Genomic DNA, 19265 nt, shown 5'->3' on the forward strand with positions numbered 1-19265 from the left:
TACATGTAAAAGTATGAGATTAGATCACTCCCTAACACCATACACAAAAATAAGCTCAGGGCTTCCCTGGTGGCGCAGTGGTTGAGAGTCCGCCTGCCTATGCAGGGGACACGGGTTCGTGCCCCGGTCTGGGAAGATCCCACATGCTGCGGAGCGTCTGGGCCCATGAGCCATGGCCGCTGAGCCTGTGTGTCCAGAGCCTGTGCTCCACAACGGGAGAGGCCACAACAGTGAGAGAGGCCCACGTACAGCAAAAAAAAAAAAAGCTAAAAATGGATTAAAGACCTAAATGTAAGGCCAGAAACTACCAAACTCTTAGAGGAAAACATAGGCAGAACACTCTATGACATACATCACAGCAAGATCCTTTTTGACCCACCTCCAAGAGAAATGGAAATAAAAGCAAAAATAAACAAATGGGACCTAATGAAACTTAAAAGCTTTTGCACAGCAAAGGAAACCATAAACAAGATGAAAAGACAACCCTCAGAATGGGAGAAAATATTTGCAAATGAAGCAACTGACAAAGGATTAATCTCCAAAATTTAGAAGCAGCTCATGCAGCTCAGTAACAAAAAAACAAACAACCCAATCCAAAAATGGGCAGAAGACCTAAATAGATATTTCTCCAAAGAAGATATACAGACTGCCAACAAACACATGAAAGAATGCTCATCATCATTAATCATTAGAGAAATGCAAATCAAAACTACAATGAGATATCATCTCACACCAGTCAGAACGGCCATCATCAAAAAAATCTAGAAACAATAAATGCTGGAGAGGGTGTGGAGTAAAGGGAACCCTCTTGCACTGTTGGTGGGAATGTAAATTGATACAGCCACTGTGGAGAACAGTATGGCGGTTCCTTAAAAAATTACAAATAGAACTACCATATGACCCAGCACTCCCACTACTGGGCATATACCCTGAGAAAAACCATAATTCAAAAAGAGTCATGTACCAAAATGTTCATTGCAGCTCTATTTTCAATAGCCCAGAGATGGAAACAACCTAAGTGTCCATCATTGGATGAATGGATAAAGAAGATGTGGCATATATATACAATGGAATATTACTCAGCCATAAAAAGAAACGAAATTGAGCTATTTGTAATGAGGTGGATAGACCTAGAGTCTGTCATACAGAGTGAAGTAAGTCAGAAAGAGAAAGACAAATACGGTATGCTAACACATATATATGGAATTTAAGAAAAAAAATGTCATGAAGAACCTAGGGGTTAGACAGGAATAAAGACTTGAGGATATGGGGAGGGGAAAGGTAAGCTGTGACAAAGTGAGAGAGAGGCATGGACATACATACACTACCAAACATAAAATAGATAGCTAGTGGGAAGCAGCCGCATAGCACAGGGAGATCAGCTCGGTGCTTTGTGACCGCCTGGAGGGGTGGGATAGGGAGGGTGGGAGGGAGGGAGACGCAAGAGGGAAGAGATATGGGAACATATGTATATGTATAACTGATTCACTTTGTTATAAAGTAGAAACTAACACACCATTGTAAAGCAATTATACTCCAATAAAGATGTAAAAATAATAATAATAAAATAAATAAAAAAATAAAAATCTGGTTATTTTCCAAAACTAACACTGAAATACCTTCCTCCTCAAAAAAAATTTTTTTTTCCTTTTATGGAAGCTAAAACTCTACTTAACAAAAACACTTAGGCTGAAGGACTAAACAAATCCAAGTATCACTTAATGAATCTGTATATGGTATATTTTTCACAAGAATTTAAACTGCACTAATTCACTCACTTTAAGTATATAACACTTAGACTGCTCTCAATAACAGGAATCTGAAAAACCTAACATACTTGCTCTACTCCCAAATATATCTCTAAATATCTATACACACATGCATCTAGTAAAGTATATCTACACATTCTGTTTACCAAATAAGCTTTTCTACCTCTAGTGACCAGATAGGTCCATGGCATCAATTACTTTCATCTTAACAAATTTAAAGGAAAAAGGGGAAACAGAGATATTGTACCATGAGGGCCAGACTGAAGGAAATGTTATAGGACAAATAATCCAGTTCTTTTCACAAGTAAGTTTCAAGGAAAACTACTACATGGGATTTAACGAGGCTTAACGGACATTAAAAAAAAATTCAGTGTATGAACCTTATTGGAATTCTCAGTTGAACACTTTTTAAAAAATCAACAGTAAATTTGAAAATTGATGAAATGTTTGGTAATTTTAAAGAAATAATACAGTGCTCGCTTTGGCAGCACGTATACTAAAATTGGAACGATACAGAGAAGATTAGCATGGCCCCTGTGCAAGAATGACACGCAAGTTCGTGAAGCGTTCCATATTTTTAAATGGCTGTGCAGTTCTCTAGGCATCAATTTTAAAGATTATAACTTCACTTTATCACAATCAAACTTCTCAGACATACTTAGAACTATTTGTGGATATTCTTTTCTGTTTAATTTGTATGTGTTCATTCATGTAGTAGTGCTACAATGTTTGAATTGTAGTGGCTTTATAGTAAGTTATATAGCTGCATGCTAATTAACAGATACTCAACTTCTAATAAAATGTATTACTTGTAAAAAAAAAAGAAATAATACAAATTATTTTAGGTATGATAATAACATTTCAGTTATGTTTTTAAAGAGAGTCCTGATTTTTTTGGACATAAACTAAATACTAAAATATTTACAGATGAGATTATAAAATGTCTCGAATTTACTTCAAAATAAGCCCAGAGTTGATGGAAAGTAGTTGGCAGAAGAAATGAAAGATTAGTCATGAACTGATAACTGGTGAAGCTGTGGGTATATGGAGGATTCTCATATTAGCTATATTAGTCATTCTATGTGCTTGTGTGTAGGAACTTTTAATAACAAAACTTTTTTTTAATCTTCATTTTCACTCTACTTGAAAAAAGAAAAGCAGGAATGGAAAGCAATAAATCTGAGGGGGAGGTATCTTAAAAAGACAGAGGGCGTCCTGAAGCATACTTGTGAAGTGTCATCCATTTTGGGATTTTGGATTTTTCACCTTAATAATCATCAGCAGTATATTAGCATAATTTCTGTTATCTGGTATGAAAGGCAGAACTTTAAATGATGCCCCATAACCTTTTGAGGGTGAGTGGAACCTATGAATATGATGAGCTATCACTCTTGTGATTATGTTATATTATATGGTCAAAGGGAGATTATCTTGGGTGGGCCTGACCAAATCTGATGAGACCTTAAAATCACCCACTTCTCTGGCTGATTGAAGAAGACGCCTAGAAGAAGAAATCAAACATCCTAGAAGAAACCAAACATCCTTGTGTGAACTTCCAGTGTAGGCCCATGTGGCATAAAATGTAGGTTGCCCCTAGGAGCTAAAAGCAGTCTCTGGCCAACAGCTAGGAGTATTCAGTCCTATAGTCACAAGGCAATAAATTCTGCCAACAACCAGAGAGCTTGGAGGAATCCTCTGAACCCCAGATGAGAACTGCAGCCTTGGCTGACCCGTGAGTTTTGCCCTGGAGACACCCTGAGCAGAGAGCCTAGCCACAGCATGCCCAGACTCCTGACCTGGTGGTGTTTTAAGCCGCTAAATTTGTGGTAATTCATTATGCAGCAATAAAACTAATATGTCTGGAAAAGCACCTTATACCCAAATAGGACCTCAAAGTCTACCTCTACACGAGTTTATGATCCCAGTGGCACCAAGTGAGTAGCTAAACATTCAGCAACTTAACATTTAATGCAGTATTTCTCAAAGGATCATGAATCCAAATTTGAGAAACCTTGAGCTACATAATCCCTTATAAATGAAATATTCTTTGTCCAACACACACGGTTAGCTTTACAGGCAAGTTATATACCTGAGTGCTTTTTACAGTGTGAAGTCTTCTACAGGAGAAAAATCCTGCAAAATAATCAAATGGAGCAAGTTTAAAGCAAATTGTGACTAAGCCAAACATATCACCAAAACCTTAGCTTATCATCACATCAGGTATAAAACAGTGCAAAGCTTTCTATCCTTTAATGCCCTAGCTCACAATTAGGAGGTATGAGAAGAATATGAGCCTGATTCCATTACAACAAAATTCCATTATAACAAAGTTTCCCATGGCTCAGGTGGTCCTGAGGAATTATCACAACTACACTTTGTCCATGTTATACATCTATTTATTTAAAGAAAACATTGAGACGTACATGAAGAAAAGAAATAGAAAAGTAAGTCAAAGATATTATCCCCAAGGTCTAAAATTCTGTTTCCAAGGTTTTACTTAGTCTGATTCTTTTTAGCCTTCTTTTTTTGGGGGGGAATAACAGCTTTGTTTCAACATAATTCATACACCATAAAATTCATTCATTTAAAATGTATAGTTTAGGGGGTTTTAGTGTACTTACAAACTGGTAACCATTATAAGTAATTTTAGAACATTTTCATCATCCTTAAAAAAAAAAAAACAACCCGTATTCTGCTTTTTTTTGTTTTTAGCTGTCATTCTTTCTTTAACACCATGTCATGCTAACAAATTTTTCTCTAGTACTAGAAAACACTGGCCATCTGAGACTCAAAATCAGCATTTAGGGGAGAAAAGAGCTGAGGGTAAAAGATTTGATCTGCAGGAATAACAGATATTGCAACAATTGATTTGGGATTGTAGAGCATTGCTTCCTATAAGTGATGCTGGGAACATTCCTTTGAAAACGTGGACATGATCCAAATAAGCAAAACATGAAATTACTTGCCAGTGAAAAGCAAAGACTCTTTCACTGGGGAGAGTCTTCACCTATTGCACAATGTAATTTGTTTATTTCAGAAGCTGAAGACAGAGGATAATCTGAGCTTTATTTAGTAAAACAAGAGTTCTATATTCCAAAGGGAAAAATCTGGAATTTAAAACAGCATTCTGATATGCTCACACCCAGTATCAAAACATTCTTCACCTGCCAAGTGAATAAACAAATGATGCTTTAAGGTGTCACTTCCATAGCTTATGAGATAGTCCATAAAATGCTCAATATAATATTTTCCCCTTAACTTATTCACTTGCCTCTGATACGCTTGATAGAAATTTGGATCTAATCTGATTATTCTAAGTAAAATCCAAGTAAACGGAGCCATTTTATTGTGTTTCCCACCTTTGGTAGTTATAACTCGAGACTTTGAAATCCTCCATGATGGCCCATGGCATAGGCCAAGTTAGGAAATTTGCAACAAACAAATCTGCCTCATGTTTACGAAGCCGGAGATGAGTCTGATCGGAAACTCACTCTGAGTGACAAGGCAAGTGTGAGTGCTGCCAAAGCCCAAGTTTTTGAGTCAACTTTTACAGACATTCTTTTTTGAGGGAGAGAAAAAAAGGGGGACATCAGTCTGCTGCTAATCCTTTTCAGAGTTCTTCCCTCACTGCTGATTTGAGATAAACTGTCATTTTTAAAGGCAAATGCCTTTTTCTTTTTTTTAAGCATTTTGGCGTTTGATAATAACAACAGAGATGATCTTTTCTTTCCCCAAAGCCTCATCTTCTTTATCCACAGATAACTTTACTGACCTACCAACACAGGCTATGGGCTTCAAAGTTGTTTTCCCACTAGCGCTGGTGGGCTTGCCCTGACCCAGCGTCAGTGTCTCACAGAGTCCCCTGTTGTGACCAAGGACATGTCCTTAAACTATGCCTGGCCTCCCAGGCAGTGGTCATGGAAACATGGAGAAGTGACCCTGAAGAGACTAATCCACTGACCTTCACTTTGCTCTAACCAACTACCCAAATAAATAAAAACAGCAGGATAGCTTGGTCTCCCAGATGAATTCCAATTTATCCCTAAATATCCAAGCCTGGTCCAATGTTTAAAATTCCCAGGCCATCCAAAATCTGTCACCCGCCTTTCAACTGGGCCCAATTTTGCTCCCCAGGGGACACTTGGCAATGTCTGGAGACATTTTGGTTGTCACAGCTGGGGGAAACTTTGCTACTAGCATCTAGAGGGTAGAGGCCCAGGATGCTAATGAATATCATACATGCACAGCACAATCCCCAACAACAAAGGACCATCCCACCTAAAATGCCTAAAATGCTGAGATGGAGAAACCCTGGATTGGGTCATTTGCCAGCCCAGTGCTGGATAAACATTTGAAGAGACTCTTATTGCAATTTAATTTAGTTTAAAATGGGGATTGAAGACTCAAATGCCTTCAAGGGCCAAGGAGGTAAAGAAATATCACATAAACAAAGTGGCTGTGTATGAGGCACTAGGGTGCTGTGAGGTCAGTGACAAATTAGAGTGTAAATGCTCAATAAAACCATTCCCTTTTTAAAAATAACACTGTGTTGGCCAAATAAAACATGACTGTTGGCTACACCCATCCTGTGTGGCAATGGTGGTAATCAAATTCTGGTTTAAAGAGATGATCAATTTAAAGAGAACTGGATGGCCACGCAAAGACACCATCTAGCCTCATCCCTTACTTATATCCTACGGAATTTCCTAAGCCCCAGGACTGGAGAACGTGACTAGAAGCTGTTTAGTTAAGGAGATTAGAGATCAGATCTTGAGGGTTTAGCTCCAGCCAAGAACAGGGTCTCAGAAACCTTGCGCTAAGAGCAGAGACCAATGTTGGAAATTCTGAAAGGGAAAAAATAGAGTTCCTCCACACTGATCTCCATTCTAGGGAAACTCAGTGGACATTACATCAATGTTACACAGCACCATATAAGTGAGGTCATTATGTTAAGATGAAACCATTCTCATAAAATTTTAGAATTTTCACATTGTTTCACAGATGAGGAAACAAAGGCCCAGGAAAGTTTAAAGGAACGGCCAAGATCACGCAAATCTAAACCTAAAATCAAATGGTGTTTCTTTTTCCTCTGTGCAATTGCCAAGCAGCAACCAAAAGGCGAAGGGATTTTATTCAGGGTGTCAAACATTCGTGTCTAAACGCTCGACCAACATAAGTAAGTTATACGTAGATGTTAAACTTACTCAGCATCATCCCCTTTCCCTGTCAGAAAAATCATTAATCCATTTGCCCCAAGTCATTATTTTAGGATCTCTTTTTCATATAACAGAAAAATTTAAAGCAGGTTAAATATTTCCAGCCCTCCTTTCAGATTAAGCTGGAGAGAGGAAAGCCAAGTCAGCAACCGGAGCACAAGGAGAAGGAAGCCCCAATCTGAACATCCCCGTGTGGACGCATACTTTCTGTTGGAGGAATTCCTGACCTGTATAAACAAAGGCAATCCAGAGGGAAACAAATGATAAGATAAGTGAAACCCAATAACTCCCTCTGTCCTCCCTTCCACCTACTTCCCCCAACTTGTTCCATCAGAAAAACAATCTGAGCTTGGGAGAATTAAAATGTAAGCCATCCCCTCTCTGCTGCCACACAGCTCCCTATTCTAAGTCGGAGGTTAAGGGGGAAGACCATTTGTAAGGTCGGTGAGTGTGGCTTCCCTGGTATGGAACCTGGCCACAGGGTACCACGGTCTCCCTTTGCCCACAGACAGGTTCCTGGCAAGGAAGTAGGTCACTGGTCCTTCAGACTCAAATTGCAATCCAAGGAGTATAGTAGCAAAAGCTGGGGTATGGAAGAAAGGTACCTTCCGTCACAGGAAAAGAAAAGAAATTGGGTCAAACCAAAAATTTTATACACTTAAAAAAAAATTTTTTTTTACTCACTTCCTTAGCATAAAATATGAAGCAAGGCAGTCTCTTGCCATGGTTCCTGGAACTGTAGTTGGAAGTGTCACCTACTCATTGAGTGTCAAGCCCTAAATGGGTCACAGAAGTTTTCTAGTCCAATCTAATCTCTATTCTTGATTTTAAAAATACAAAAATATAATAACATGCCTTTCATGTAACCTTCTGAGGACATAATGAAGTCTTAGCTATCAGCTTCAATTCCAGCAAGATTCATTCCACACCCTCTCTGACTTTTACTCTGAATGACCATTGAGTGCTGAGCAGGGAGGGGGGTGTGGGGAGGAGAACCTCTAATGCAAACTAGATTGCCACACACAAACAGAATGGGAAACAAATAGAAATGTTGTTTCTTTTGCCACCATCATCCTAACTCAAATAGCCACCGCTAACATGGGGTAACTGTGGCAGCATTTTTTTTTTTTTAATTCCTAAATCATTTACCTTGGCCAAAACCATGACATTTTCTATATTCAAAATTTCACCAACTTTCAAGAGTAGAGAATGCAGCAAGGACCTTTAAATGGTTTGATTTGTCCATTTCATTTCCTTTAACTTTTTACAATAAGTTTTATAGTAAATTCTCAGGATTTAGAAGGGTCCCTAGCCTAACCCTCTTGTCACAGAACTGTAGTTTCTAACTTAATTCGTGTCTAGACATTTCACTGCTCAGTTTTACCAAATCTCTACGAATCAAATACAAGTTTAAGCCTAGACACATGTGAACAATCTAACTCACCTGGTGAAGGATGTTGGGCACGATCCTTCACTCTTCTTCCGGGGTGCAAATCTGCAGAATTTTATGGGAGAAGAGTGAAGCCCAGAATGGGCACCAAAACACACATTAATGACTGTGGTCACACCCCCAAGAAAGGGAAGGAAAAGACCAAGGCTGTGTTTTAGGAAGCTGCCCCTAGTCCTGACCCACACTCTTCACAGGAGGACACCTGTCAGAAGCATAAACATAGTTCCTAGGCAAACTGCTGGTGAAGCCCTACCTCTAACTTATGGGGTCTGAAAAAACTAAGACCCTCATCAGTTCATTTTATAATATGGCACCATCTTTTGCCCTTAGTGATGATGGCTATGCACTGATATATCCACAGGGTCTATCCTCCACTGTCTAGTGTCCTTTGTGACCAAGAGCATGATGAGTTAAAAAAAAAAAAAAAAGAGTTACTAGAATTACAGGAGCAGCTGGTGACTCCAAGACAAGGCAAAGCTAACCCATGCCCTTGACCTGGTTTGTACGTCACTAACAAACTGAGCTTAGCCAATAAGCCAGAATATAAGAACTCATCTCAAAAAACAAAAGATGGGCATCTGTATTGCCCAGACAATGCCCAAAGATCGGATCTAGGCTATCTACACTTGGAAGTCTAAATTCAGACAGTCCATCAGATGGGCAATGTTTGCCAATCGTACAGAAGGTATTTTTTTCAGAAATGAAGAGGACAAAGACCAGTTTAATACGTGTCCCTAATTGTGTGCCTGGCAGAAGTACAAGGAACCTTCAACTCCGATCCTGGTGCAATTTATAGAACAGAATGAGCTCAGGTTATTACTAAAGGTGAATGACATACTTAGGAAATGTAACAAGACGAATTTAAAAAAGCTTCTGAAACTAATGTCTGTTAAATGAATATTATGTTTGAGCAGCCTAAGGGCTAACAAGTCTTTTGTTTTCATTTTCCTTTCCTGGCAATATGCTGTTAGGGCATAACTTTCCTATTATTTCTCTAAATGACACAGTTTGTGTTTTATTCAATTGTCTTCATTAAATATTGTCAAAGTGGCACAATATCCAGTGTTAAGCCAAAAGTAAAAGATCTATTGTAAGTCAGGAAATCACACCAACTACACTGGAAATTGAACTTGCTTGCCTAGTTTTCCACATTTAATTCACAATAGTGGCTATGGTTTAAAAGAACTGCAATTGTATATTTGGTGCCAAATTTGCTCCACTGTAAAAGTAAGTCTCTCTTCTAAGGTGAGTGAGGAAAAAGCTTATTTTAATGTGTAAGGATACCCAGTATTAGATTACGTGTTTGACTACTACTCAAGTTTTCATTTTCTTTTCAAAAGAGCTTTCACAATTTATGTTAAAAGACAACAGGGAGTTGGGAAGCTAAGAAGTTATGGGAGTCTTAACTCTCAAGACAGGCTTCTGTGGCCCTGTTCTGGGTGAGAAGGGCTTTCTTCAGATAAGGGATTCAACCTACTGAAAAGTTATCTCAGTTAACAAGAGGGTCTAATGCTGGACAAACTCCACATAGATTCAGAGATGGCATTTAAGAGCATTTCCTTTTTCGAATAATTTGCCCATCATTCACAAAGCAAAAGGGAGGGAGTTCAAAAATTCTTAACATTCAAATAAACAAATGCAACATTTTAAATCTCATACAACATTTTCTGTTCCAGAAAATCAGACTCTAAGAAACCATTAAGTGAAAAAGCAGTTTTACTCTTAATCAATCCAGCACTTGTTGACCTAGCACTGTTTCAGAATCAAGAGACACAAAGGAAGTTGTGATTCCCCCAACTCAATGGCGAGAAAAGAATAACATATAGGAAAACCAGGGGCAAGGCAATAGTGGGGGGGTGTAAAGAACTGGAAGCCTGGGTCCCTAACAGGGTCTGCCAGTTACCAGCTGTGTGACCTGAGCTCGGTGAGTTCCTTAAGTTCTTCGTGCCTCAGTTTCCTCAGCTGTAAAATAGTGATAACAGTACCTACCTCATGCAGCTGTGGAGGAGTCTATAGTTAAGCTCATGTAAAGTATTAGGAACGGCCTGACCCAAGTTTAGCACCTCACATCCCTTGACTGTTAGTATCACATTAGGTATGAGTGTTTGTTTGCATGGTCAGGCTGAGGGCGCTAAGGAGCAAGGAGCCAGGCGTGGTGGCGAAAGCGGAGGGACAGGCAGGGAAGGCTTCCCAGAAGCTATGGCACTCAAGCTGGATCTGAGAGCACAAGGAGAATTCAGATGCTCAGAAGAGTGCTCATTCCAGATGAGGGGAGCCATTACTGCAGAAAGGCACAGATAGGGGTAAAAACCAGGTGTGCTTAAACATCAGCAGGGAAAATAAGCTCACCAAGGCTGAGGGTATATTTGGTAACCTCAGATTAATGGATTAATGGGCAGGGGAGGGGGGGTGCTCAGGCTCTGTGTGCTTGTTGCTATGCTCCTAGGACTTAACATTTAAATCACTTTTAGATATGTGTACTATGAATGCAAACTCACTCTGAAATGCTCATTTGTCTGTTTTTGGAACAGTGGAAAGGATGCCAGAAAATACAAAGGTAAATGTTTTTTTTTTTGCTGTGGAAATAGTCTGCTCAAGTGGAATGTAGGTCACCAAAATCAACTTGCATCTCATCGTCATCTGTCCCTCTTTCAGTGGAGGCAATAAGTGGTAGCCTGAAGGAAGGGGGAGGAGCGGCACTTCAGATCCATCCTTCAATTCCAATCTCAGCCACTCAGCCACTCCAAGCACAACCCTCAACAGAGGTATCCTAGCCCCAGCCTGCCCCCCCACCCAGCCCTGCCAATCTACAGAAAAAGCCCTACTTACCAAGTTCTGAAATATTACCTGTGCTAGCAGTTGCCTCTAAACCAAGCTCTCAGGGAAACCACTATCATCTGATGCGGTAAGTGTTTAAGATATACATTCACTTAAAAGATTCCTTCCATTACCAAGTTAGAAATTATGGTGCCAAAATAAGTGACAGTAGTCCACATTCCTTGTCCAAAGAAGAAAAATCACAAAACAGAAGAATTTTCATTTTGACTGGTGCCCCCTCTAGAGATTCAACTAGTTTGCTAACCTAAGTTGGCAAAGTTGCTTTGTTTCCTGAAATGTAAGGATAGACTTAACACTTGGAAATACCAGGAGCATGACACGAAGCCAGGGAGGGCCCCACAGAAGTTACAGGCTCTGTGATTATTTCCTGAGCCAAACACCTAAGGCTCTCAGTGGTACCAAACTTTGTTGGAAAAGCTTGTTTCCCCTGATCCAACAGCTGTAAGTTTTTAAGTAATTTAACAGAAGACCTCAAGATTCTCAAGCCAAAGCCACTCTTTATACTATCCCCCAAATATTTACAAAGTGAAACACTTTCAGTCTTAACTATGTTTTGTTTGTAAACACCTTATTTGTTCTGATGACCACAGTATCAACACTAAAAGCAGCCTTTTAAACAAAGTAGCTCAAATAAAACCACACGCAGACACACAAATTCTTAACACCCAGAGGCATGTCCACAAAGCAAGAAAGCCAGGGTTCAAATTCCTTGGCACCTTTTCACTGAGCTCCTGTAAGCACCACCCAAGGACATGACCCACTGCACCCTCTTTACTATCACACCTCCTCACTAATTCACACTACGGAAAACCCACAGAATGCAACTTACTGCATGATAACTGAATGCTACAAATATTGGACAAATGTCTTTTACCCTGTTCCCCTCTCACATCAGCCAGCCTGAACAACTTACCCCTGTTTATAGAACAACCCCACCCCAAATGAGAGAGCTATTGCCCACTCTTCTACCCACATGGTGCCTCTGGGGCCACTGGCAGCCTGGCAAAAGTCTCTAGGTATCTTGGCCTTGGTCTCTCTCTCCCTGTTCCCGTCATTTAGCTCCTGGGAAAGTTATCTGGGCCAAGGACAGTACAACAGAGAGAAATCTAGAAATGTCTGGTTTGGGGTAATAAGAATTATATAAAGAATTAATTATAGGGGGAAAAGTCTCTGTGAGTGAATATATTCCAAAAGCAAATAGTTACAATTTGACTATTTCAAACACATGGAAGGCCGTTTATACCTCGTCACATGCTACACAGGAGTTTTGATTTATGCTGAGATGAAACTGCTTGACAGAAAACTAAGAGGAATATTACAACTGATGACAAAACTATCAGTGGAAAGAATATAGATCTTGGATCTCCAATCATGGTTCTACTAGTCAGTAGTGATTCAACAAATATTTATAAAATACCTACCAATGGCCAAACACTGCTTTAAATGCTGGATAGACAGGGATAGACAAGACAAAGACTGCTCTCAAAGACCTTCACGGAGTGGGAAAAACCCACACACATTGGCATTATTATCAGAATTATAGGCAGTCGGAAGTAAGGAGATAACTGAAGGAGATTTCAGTCAGTGCTAACTTCTATGACAAAAATTGTGAGTGAAATTTCTGATCCTGTTTCCTCGTGGGGATGTAACCACCTACTTAAAACAAGATGATGAATGTCAACCGCCTGGCACACAGCAACCCCAAGCATTTACCTGCACACGAATGTATACGCATAGATGCTAGCAGATATACACCCTCCCCCCTTAATTGCAATGTCTGTGATAATCCACTTTGGTATGAAATGAAAGCAGAAGGTAGGCAAAATGTTTGCATAATTCAATTACTCTTAATGCAATTAAATTACAAATAACTGCATTCAACAAGAATCTATAAAAAGTCAAAATCTAAACAATTCTACAATAAAAGGATAAAAAGAAGTCCAGATACTGGGATAATAGTAGTAGTAGAACTAATATTATAAATACTAATACAGCTGCCTTGCCCAGTTTGAGGGATTACCATGAAAAGTCGGGCTATTTTGCCATACAAGTAAGGCTCAGAGATATTAGCCCGATATCAGTGTCAGAAGCTGGGCTTAAACTCTCATCTTCAGATTTCTTTGAGAAAAATAAAAGACAATGAACAACTCCTTAGAGTCACAAGATTTTATACCGAAAATCAACTTTAGGAAAACTGCTGTGCCCCTCTTCCCACATCACCAACGACTGAGGTCCCCAGAGGCAGAGGGTTCACCCCAGAATGGGGAACCCAGTAATGACAGAGCGAGAGCAGGACCCAGGCTTCCTAGATCCCAACCCTCTCAAGGATCTGCAACCTCTAGACGGGTCTTTAGATTTCATGAGAACCACAAGGGATAGCCATGACTTCCAGAATTCAATTTCAGTTATTACTTGTCCCTAAAAACTTCCAGTGAATTGCACCTCGGGCAAATTGAGGACCTTTACTGGTGGCCAGGGAGCTCTCTTCACACATAACAGAGGAGAACTCCCTCCTGGAGAAAGCTGCCTACAGCACTATAATATACGTTATTAGGAAAATGTATGTTTTCATTTTTTTGAAATGAGAGATCAGCCTGAAAGGAGAGAGATCTTTTGATTGTAATTTTCAGAGTTTGCCTCAGTACAAAGGCTCTTAACAGCTTTTTCTGGGGAGGGAGGTGGAGAGACCAGGTATGGGGACGCGACAGGGAAGGGGGTCCAAAAATTGTGTCCAAGCTATTTACAAGAGAATGGAGAGAACCCGGGGCTGTGAAACCGGTGACTAGGAGAGAACAGCTGGGCCCAGGGAGAGCATCTAACCACACCTACTGGCCACGCCCTCCCAGCTGCCCGCAGAGCCACACTGAATTGAAACAGCAGTGGGAGCAGTTAAGATTCCGACGGCAGGAGTCGCCATGGCAACGGGATTCATCTTGCAGGCAAACCCCACTACAATTCACTAGGTCCTTCTCGAGCCTCAAGAAACTACCAACTCAAGAGGAGCAAAACGGTCACGGGTGGCATTTACTCTTGATGCTCTCCTGCGGGTGAAGATGGGAGGCGGGGTGGGGAACGGGGGTTGAAGTATATTCTATTCCTGGGTCCCCTAAAATATTTTATGGACGCAAGAGACAGAACACTCCAACCGCAGGCTGCGATTAACTTGAGAACAGAGCCTTTAGCATGGGTTTGATGAACAAGTAAGAGAACGGATAAGAGTGCTAGGGAAAGGAAATCCAGAGGACTTTATAGAGTTCTCGGGCGCCGCGCACGTCTCCAAGCGGATCACAAGCAGTTGGATTTTCACCACCAGCTGGGAAAAGCGATTACCCAGCTCTCCTGCCCCGCTGCGAGTCGTATCGCTAGATTATTCGACACTCCCTACCGCTTTACCACGTCCCAGCCCAGCGCTCCGAGCAGATGCTTTGTCCCAGCTCAGGTGTTCTTTGTCGAGGGAACCATCAGTGCAAGGGGCACCAAGATGCGCCCTACCCAGAGGGACGGGAGGCGGGAGCGCTCTTTGGCGCCTCGAACCCGGTCCGCAGGCTGCGAGGCCGCCCCTCGCTGCTGTCCGCCAACACCCCTCACTCCTTCCGCAAGGCGGCTTTCCCTCCTCTTTCTGGTTTGAGACCTTTAGCTTCCAACTTTGCCTAAATTACAGTCACCCCATCCCTTTCGAATGAGTCTTGAGGTGAGGGTGCCCGGGATGGTGGGGGTTCTGCTGGGACGCGAACGAGTAAACGAGTCCCTCCTCTTCGGTCTACACCTCCGAGTCTACCAAGCCTGCCTCGGGATTGTCCCTCCCGGAGCCTCCCGGACCAGCAGCTCCCGACAGCAGCAGTGCCCTCAGCACTCAGCCAAGGCCACGACCCCCAGCGCCCCAGCCCCGGGGTGTCAGCAGCAAGGCGGCGAGTGGTACCCTGCCGGCTCTCTTGGCATCCGAGCACCTCAGAAAGAAACAAGGGAGGCACCCCCGTCCTCGGGGGCGCCTTCCCCCGGTCTCGCCTTGCTTTGCACCGCGCTTGCAGCCATTTTCCCAAACCCTGCTTGGCAGCCGGGAACTGTCTAGGTTCTGTTCCCACCCAGACTCAACCTGAAGGACGGGTTTAATATTTACCTACTGGCCCCGGAGCTCCGGGGAGGCAGCGGGAGGGCGCGCCGCTAACCCAGCACCGGGCCCGAAGAAGCACGCCCACCCCCGCGCCACCTCCTGGTGCCACTTAATGAAGGAGTGCGGCGGGCGACGCGGAACGTCCCCCTTACCTGAGCAGCCCCCGCATGCTGAAAAGGCGGCTCTGCGCTCCGGGTACAATGGGATCCGGTTAAACAGTTTCCTTCACAGCCGCTCGTAGGTTACCAACTCGCAGGTGACATCACCCTCTCCTCGCCTGATAGGATACAATGCGGCGCTCACTGCGCATGTACTCCCGGGCAGGGCCCGCGCACTCCTGGGAGCTGTAGTTCACATTCCACAAGCAGAGCCTGGGTAGCTACGCTACTGAGGGTGTTGAAACTACACTTCCCGACGCATTCCTGGGCCTCTTCGTCCCCGCCCCAGCCCCGCCCCCACCGCGACCCGCCCCCTCCCCGCCCTCCAGCCTTGCAGTGTTAGTGTTGGTCTTTCAAAAACCGAGCTGCGGACTCAGCGGGCGGGCGTGGGGGCAAGCACCCTTCGGTCATGCCCTTTGACTTGACCTCCACTCGGTCCCATGCGGGCTCTGAGGGACCAGAGGGGTCCGGGGCTAGTGTGCACCAGCCAGGCAGCTCTGACCAACCGGGCTCTGCTGGCCCCAGCTGGAAAGAGAAGATGAAGCCTTTCATTGCCTTCCCTACGCGTAGCAACTAATTAATAGGATGCATTGGTTTTATGGGTTAAATACGGTCCTGGAATTCCCCCACGTCCCGGAGGATGAGGGACGCCGACTCCGAAGGAGAGGAATCCCCCTTTGCCCCACTTGGTCCAAATTACCCTTCTGTCTTCTCTTTCCTTCTCCCATTTAATGGAGTCAGGGTGACCAGCCAGAACTCGGAGAATAGCTTAGTCGGCTGAGCTGACCGAATAACGGAGGGTGTCACTAATAAAAATGCAGTGTAACAGACTAGATAGTTGCCTCAACCCTCCGTCCGGGAGCCAGCTGCTGCTGCAGAGATAATACTATCGCGCAGCCATGCTTTTGTTCTTCCCTGCAGCAGACTTCCCGCTCTCATGGCTCTCAACTCCCAGGAAGACAACATCCTTGCCTAAAGTTTTAATAAATGACGTATATGCATACATGTACTTTTAAATCCACAACACCCTCCTCTCAATTTACATACCTCACTCTCACTCAAGTTTTTTAAATGACCTAAACCAAAAAACACTGTGCTGTTCAAGAAGAGCTGTGATAGTAATACACCTAAATGTTTAAAGGTAAGCAAAAGGTGTGTAGCAGAATTCTGAACCTTCAGGAAAATTTTATTTTTAATATGTAAAAATTTTGCGTGGCACTTTTCATTAGTCAATGAGTACCAAATATTATGAAAAATTAACATTGAGAGCAAATCTCTAGGTGTCTTTTTAAACGAAAAAAGAAAAATCAATACATCTAGTTATTCCAGTTGTAAAGGTAGAGTAAATTATAATGGCATTCGAGGTTTTAATCACATATAAGGATCAGTTCACACCCCCATTTCCACTAGCAAAATCTTAGAAGACTACATCTTGTGAAAGGAAAGTTCACAATTAAAATTTCAAACAACTCTCCACCTAATTGCTGGTGACAGTCTTCTTATCACTCTTATTTTCTCACGTGTTTGTGCAACAATAACTTGGGTTCAAGAGAAAAATATTCATGGAACTAGAGGATCTCAGGGGAGAGGGAAATGCTTTGTTTTGCTGAGAGAGGGATTGTAGTACTGAATTCTGCTTTTCTTTTGTCAAACCAATTCCGTATAGCCCAAACATATTTTTCTCTACTGAAGGAAGATAACTTTGAATGTTGCTCTCCTGTTCTGAGCCATTCTGTCCATTCCAAATATTGTCTTAAATGGAACCTAGACAATACAAATGTTCCATTGGCCAACAGATCAAGAGTACAATCAGTGATATTCTAGCTAATGGGTAGTCTTAATGTATTGCAGTTCACTGTGAGAAAATATTCAGAAAGAAACTTGACCTGGGATGATTCTAAAAGCTCTCCCAGTTTTGTAACTGTGTAAAGCTTTTAGATGGAAATATAATCAGTGAGCTCGAAATTTATTGAGTCAAATTGGATGTGGAGATTCTTTATAAGGCAGGACTTAGCCTTACAGATAAAATTATATGACAATATTGAGGTACACTCTGAGGAGTAACCCTATAGGATAAATCACCCTACAGCAAGTTCTCTTGGGTTTTCGGTAATGAAGGAGAGGATGAAACCTGCCTGAAGAAGAAATTCCATTCTCTATAGCAATTAATATTATAGGGATGTGCCATGTTACACAGCTCATTTTTATATGTAAAGGACATCATACACACTAGATTATAAACACAGAAATGTGTGGATGTATGCATGTGAGCTGCCCTTCCTATTAAATAGATACAAATTTAGATAATAAATATTGAAAGCAAGGCATTGTGTTTGGAAGCATTTTGTTATGCGTGATGGATCTGAACTGATCCCTGCACACTATTTCATTGGTAACCAAGGGAAACAAAGATGGCTCTTCAAGCATCAGAAATGCAGTCCATGGACCTGGGACCAGAGGAAACTTAACAACTTCTATGGAGAAACTCTCTCTCTCTCTCTCTCTCTCTCTCTCTCTCTCTCACACACACACACACACACACACACACACACATTCACGTACACTTATTGTGTGTGTTTGTATTTCTTTCTAGGTGACTAAGTAGTCTCATGCGCCACAAAAACACCCATTCTGTCTAGCTTAATTTATGTTCTCAGTCAAAGGATTCTGTTACTTTGTTTCTTTTCTTTTTAAAGGACTGCTGCTGTTCTAGAATGATCTGAAGAAAGGGCTTGTCTTTTCCCATAATCATTGCCTATTAATTAGGAACCCATGGAACCACTGAAGATAGATTTAACTGATCATCTACAGGTGAAGGAGGGGGAAAGGCACTATGGGATATTTTGCCGTTCTTTCAAAATAATCTCTCTCAGTTCTGGTTACAAGGTTTTACTCTAGATGTTGGGTTTTAGATATGGAAGGAAGTGAGATATCAACAGAGAAAGAATTTTAAGTTTGTAGCCCTGCATGTGTTTTCACACTATTGCTTGGTGTTTCACAACAATTAAGGTTGTGTGCTGAGCCCAGGTTTGGGATCATGACATTTTCCCACTTCCAAGCAATGTGACTTTGCTTATTTCATGTTGCTTATTTTCTCTGAGCTTCAGTTTCCTTATTTTTCAAATGGAGCTAACAATAAACCTACTTCATAAGGTTTCTTAGGATTAAATTAGGTGAGACATAGAAAAACCCTTTTCAAATTGAAAAGAACTGTACAAGTGCTAGTTCTTGTTATTATTTGCAATTTCCCCCTGAAGATTATCTCAGAAATGTCAGCCCTAATTATGGAACAAGTTAATAAAAACCTAGTTAAATAAAAAATCTTATTCTTAAGAAATTATTAGAAATTATCCAGTGCACATATTATCTCAATAATTTGTAAGTTGGCAAAACGTCCTTCGAGGAAAAGAAATGAGAAATCCAAATTAAACAGTGCTGGTCCTCGGCTTGTTTTCTTATCCATGGCTTGCTCTTCCACAGCCCCAAGCTGTCCTCAGTATCCCAGGTCATCTTCCCCAAGCTTCACAGCCTGGCAAGGCACTGCCGGGAGATTAGAGGTAGGAGGAAGGGAGAAGCCAGGGTGTTGCTTTACCTCCACAGAATTGCACTGGGAGATGTTTCCGGCAGCAGCAGCATTTTCCCCGTTGAACTGGTTCTTCGTGGTTCCAGCTTCTTCCAGGTCACCCTGGCCTCTGTCAATGCCATCTTCTCCGACTGTCCCTC

At 41.9% G+C, this 19265-nt stretch overlaps 1 protein-coding gene and 1 non-coding gene across 3 annotated transcripts in view; one reads left to right on the plus strand and one right to left on the minus strand.

Moving 5' to 3' along the window:
- The window catches only part of DAAM1 (dishevelled associated activator of morphogenesis 1), a 179184-nt gene extending 163494 nt beyond the window's left edge, over positions 1–15690 (minus strand). Inside the window, exon 1 of one of the 2 annotated variants that reach the window (XM_019923333.3) lies at positions 15537–15690. The gene's annotated coding sequence lies outside the window, so the exon portion shown is untranslated. Of the gene's footprint in view, positions 1–15390; positions 15499–15536 lie in introns of those variants that run through there. The other variant, XM_019923340.3, reaches the window with a different exon arrangement.
- LOC117311519 (U6 spliceosomal RNA) lies at positions 2242–2348 on the plus strand. Its single transcript, XR_004525714.1, has one exon. It is a non-coding gene; the product is annotated as a U6 spliceosomal RNA (small nuclear RNA).
- Positions 15691–19265: the final 3575 nt, after the last annotated feature.

This window comes from Tursiops truncatus, chromosome 2 (genome assembly GCF_011762595.2).
Source record: "Tursiops truncatus isolate mTurTru1 chromosome 2, mTurTru1.mat.Y, whole genome shotgun sequence".
Lineage (NCBI taxonomy): Eukaryota > Metazoa > Chordata > Mammalia > Artiodactyla > Delphinidae > Tursiops > Tursiops truncatus.